At 49.7% G+C, this 4,337-nt stretch overlaps 1 protein-coding gene across 2 annotated transcripts in view; it reads left to right on the top strand.

Annotated features, from left to right (window-relative positions):
* The window catches only part of PPARD (peroxisome proliferator activated receptor delta), a 54,936-nt gene continuing 50,599 nt past the window's right edge, over nucleotides 1-4,337 (top strand). Inside the window, exon 1 of one of the 2 annotated variants that reach the window (XM_083744959.1) lies at nucleotides 1-135. The gene's annotated coding sequence lies outside the window, so the exon portion shown is untranslated. The remainder of the gene's footprint in view (nucleotides 136-4,337) is intronic. The other variant, XM_083744962.1, reaches the window with a different exon arrangement.

The raw sequence follows: 4,337 nt of genomic DNA, 5'->3' as shown, positions 1-4,337 counted from the left end.
GCGAGCGAGAGGGTGGGCGGGGACAAAAAAAAGAAGGGAGAGATTGCTGTGGTTGTCGGGCCGGGTTGGGGTTTCTCATGACAAAAGTTCTGCGCCGAGGGCGGCCGGGGAGCGCGCGCCCTTCGTGGCCGGCAGGTGAGGTGGCAGGGGAAGCGGGCGGCGTTCCTAGGGCGGAGAAGGGACGGGGGAGAGTTCTGTGTGGCGCCTCGCGAGACGGGGGCTTGGCGGGGGGGGGGGGTGTCGGTGCCCTGGGGTATCTGCCGAGGCCTGTCCGCCTCCGGGGTGCCCAGTGGCCGCTGCTCCGGGTCAGCTGCAGCTGAGCTTGGCCCCGTTGCCTGGCTTCGTGCCTTGCCCGGTGACACCAGCACCCCCCCTTCCCCCTCTCAGGGTTTGGGGGAAGGATGGAAGCACACGGCATAGGACAGCTGGTGCTCCCTTGCCCCTTCCTCCCGTCCCCCCACCCCCTTGGAAGGAGGGGGAAGAAAACAAAAAAGGAAAACCTGCGTCTTGGCTTTTCCTTCCCTCCAGCCCAGTCCTAGGTTATGCTGCAACTCGCCCCCAACAACAAACCCCCATTCTCCAAAATCCACACCCCACCCACCAAAGCGAGTGGCGGATCGGGCGTGCTTGTAGCATGCTGTGGAGGATCGGGCCCCGTGGCGTTGCATGATCCGCTGCTTCCTCTCCTTGCTTGCTTGCCCCCTTCCCTCTACATTGGAAGTAGAGAGGGTGAGGATTGGACTTGCTGGGCCCAGTCCCCTTTGCCTGGTGTGTCCCCCAAGGGAGTGGCAGCAGTATCCCCTCCTCACCCTTTCCCCTTCCCATTCAGAGGCAGATGGCAAAAGGGCAGCTGATGCTACTACCTTTCCCAGCAAAGTAGGGAAGTGAGTGGCAGTGGCAGGGACCGGCTGACGCTGCCTGTAGGGAGGTGCAATGATAAAGGGCTGGGCACGCCACCCAGTCAAAGAGTGAAGGTAGCTGCTGTTGCCTTTGCCCACTCTCCTCTGTAGATGGCACTGTGGAGAGAAGTTGAGCCAACCGAGATGCCCAGAGAAAATAGTGACTATCCTGGCAGGAGTAGCTTGCCTACTGTGTTGGGGGGGAGGAGGCTCTGCAACACTTTCTGAGCTATCACCTCAACCCTCTTGCCCTCTCTAGGGGGTGCAGTACTGTAGGTTTTACCCAGTCCTCACTACTTGGGAACCCAGAATGGTTAAAGTCAGCTGGCTCTGCATGGAATAGTTGCCTTATCCTCTCTCTCTGGGTGGCACGTCAATGGGAATTGGGGCCAGGGACTCCAATCCTTATTCTCCCTACTGCGGTGACAAGAGGGACAAAGAGAAAAGAACAAACAAGCTGAGGGGGGGGCAGCTTATTCCCCCCCCCCAGTGGCACCATGAAGACCAGTCCTTCCTTCCTAGCATGCTGCCCAGAGAGAGCAACCATGATCTGCCACCTCTGCCCAGCTGGTTATCCTCTTTTTAGTAGTGTAGTGGACTGCATTGCTTTGATGGGGTCTCGAGAAGGATGAAGGAAAGTGGAAGCATGTGCTGGCAAACAGACATACTATTAAGCCACAGAGGAGAAAAACTCCAAAGAACAGCTGTCAACAAAAGTGATAGAAAGAGACAGAATGGTAGATTTGTGCTTCACTCTGTTCTTATCCTGATATAGTTTTATCTTAGCCTGATATTCAAGATAAATTTAGAGTACTGAGTGGACTAAATAAAATACATTCCTGATTATGATATTTGATTCTAAATAACTTTTTTATGGAAAGAGATGTTTTAAAAGAATATTAGTTATTGCCCTTTATTATTTGACAGTTGGAATAGTGATAAAATTATCCTTGCTAAAGTTCTTCAGGGATAGCTCTGCCGGTAGATCATGAGACTCTTAATCTCAGTGTTGTGGGTTTAAGCCCCATGTTGGGTGAAAGATTCCTACATTGCAGGGGTTGGATTAGATGACCCTTGTGGTCCCTTCCAACTCTGCAATTCTACGATGTTAAAAAGGTTTTGAAGACAATGCTGTCGTCTTTGATAGTTGCTGCTTCCTGAATTTTATTAAAGTAAAAGGTATAAGTAAATGTTCTGGTTTGCTTCTGGTTTTGGTGCATATCTTGTGAAAAATCGCTAAACCAAAGATGGTGAAGCTCCCATCTGTGGGCCAAACTGGGCCCAGCACAGAGTCCCAGACCCAGTTTGGTCCTTGAGGACACCTCCAAACCACCCACACCTGGCCTATATGTGACATTAGGTGTTGGGCTGGTACAGACATGCCTTCAAATGAACATTAGGGAGCTTAACCTGTAAGTTCCTGATTATTCCTTTGCTTGGAGCAAAGGACTCTCCCATTACCCATAATGACATCATGGGATTGGCAAGTGGGTTGTCCTGTTAAATCTGTCAAAGTTGGCCTGCTGGTTGGCGAAAAAGGTTCCCTACCCTTGCCCAAAGCCTTTATTAAATTTGAGACAGATTCACATGATGCTTGGAGGTGTTTATTCAGATTTACAATGTGTCCATGATACTTATCTGTTACATGCATGCAAAATTAGCATGGGGAGGAAGCTATAAGGCAGACTGGCCAGCAATGTGATAATGTTAGCCTTAACCCAGCATCAATCAGTCCCCCAAAGCAACAGCAGACTTCCGATACTATTTCTTACCAGACAGCTGCAAGGACTCAACTTGCTCTCTTTTCCTGGATATATTTAAACTACTACAGACATACCTCGTGTTGCGTTAGGTTCATGTTGCGTCTTTTCGGCTTGTGAACGCGGCAAACCTGGAAGTGTATACTTCCGAGTTTCGCCACACACGCACATGCAGAAGCGCTCTATTGCGCTCCGTACTTGCACAGAAACGCCACTCTAGTTGCATACTTTTTGGGGTGTGAACGACACCCCGGAACGGATCGTGTCCACAACTAGAGGTACCACTGTATACCTAACTTTTCGGTTCCCACACGGGAACATGGGATGTGATGCAAACATTCTAGTGGCTTTGTGGTAGCCACCAGCCATCAAAAGAAATTGAGCAAATACCTTAAAAGTTATTTAGCTACACAAGAGCTGGACAGGAGGATCTGTGGGCCTTCCAAATCAACCCCATACAGCATGGTCAGTGATCAAAGATAGTGGGAGTTATAGTCCAACAGTGTTTGGTAGACTAACAAGTTTCCCACCCCTGGCCTAGTAAGAAGGTCATTCTCAAGCTTTGCATGACAGAAAATACCACTAACAGGAACCATATTTTGAATTGAGCAATGAAGGGCCAGCGTCATTGTCTGAAACTTATCACAAGGGAGTGAGTCAGTGGACAAGGTCAAAGGGTTCTTTAACTTCTTTCTCCCCAGCATCAACAGTGAATGCTCAAAACCTCTCCTTAATATGCACCTTAGCTCATTCTGTCCATGAGCTAAGACAATGGAAAACAACATTGAGCACTGAGGGATAGAAAACACATATAAACTTTGGTTTTGTTCACAATTTGGGAGGTGTAGGGCAAGGGTCCTTGTTTTCTCTCTTGTGATAAGAGGGGACCCATACTTTATGTTTACTTCTAGGTATTTTTATATTTCTTTTGTCTCTCTAAGGAGCTGAGAACATACTTCTCTCCTCTCCTGTTCTATCCTAATAACAATCCTGTGAGACAGCTGAAACTTAGAGAGTTGTGTGAGTAGAGTTCAGAGCTAACAAGTGAGCTTCATTGATGAACAGGGAATTGAGGCCACATTTCCTAGGTCTTATTCTGACACCCGACTATTACCTGCTTCACCACACTTGAAATGTTCCCTCAGCCTCCTCTCCCCGCCCCTCTCCTTGGAAGTCCTCTGGGCTGCCGCAGCTGCTGCCTCTGGTCTCTGAGGTGCTCCCCTGCCCCAAAGAGAGGTGCCTCTTCACACTGCCCCACAGGGGCCTGGGAAGCACCCCCTGGCCAGCCCCAGAGGCACCATTCACATCGGGAGCTTGTAGCCAGGGCTGCTGCAACAAACAGCCACACATGCCTTTGGGAGGCATAGACGTAAGAGGGAATCAGAGGAGGGAATAAAGGAAAGAGGGACACTGTTGCCCATGGCACCCCGACCATCATTCAGGGCACCCCAGGGTGCCATGGCACACTGGTTGAAAAACGCTGCCTTAAGAGCTCTTCAGCACTACAACTAGATCCTTAATAAGTATCCATCTAAGTGCACAAGAAAAACGTAGCTATGTAGCCAGAATATGACTTTCTGAACTTAGGATGGGGGAGTTTGTGGGCCTCCAGATGTTGTTGGACTCCATCTACCATCAGCCACAACCAGTGTGGTTGTTGATGATGCAAAATGTAATC

This window comes from Podarcis gaigeae, assembly GCF_964106915.1.
Source record: "Podarcis gaigeae genome assembly, chromosome: 6".
NCBI lineage: Eukaryota > Metazoa > Chordata > Lepidosauria > Squamata > Lacertidae > Podarcis > Podarcis gaigeae.
This window is presented reverse-complemented; position numbering and strand designations above follow the sequence as displayed.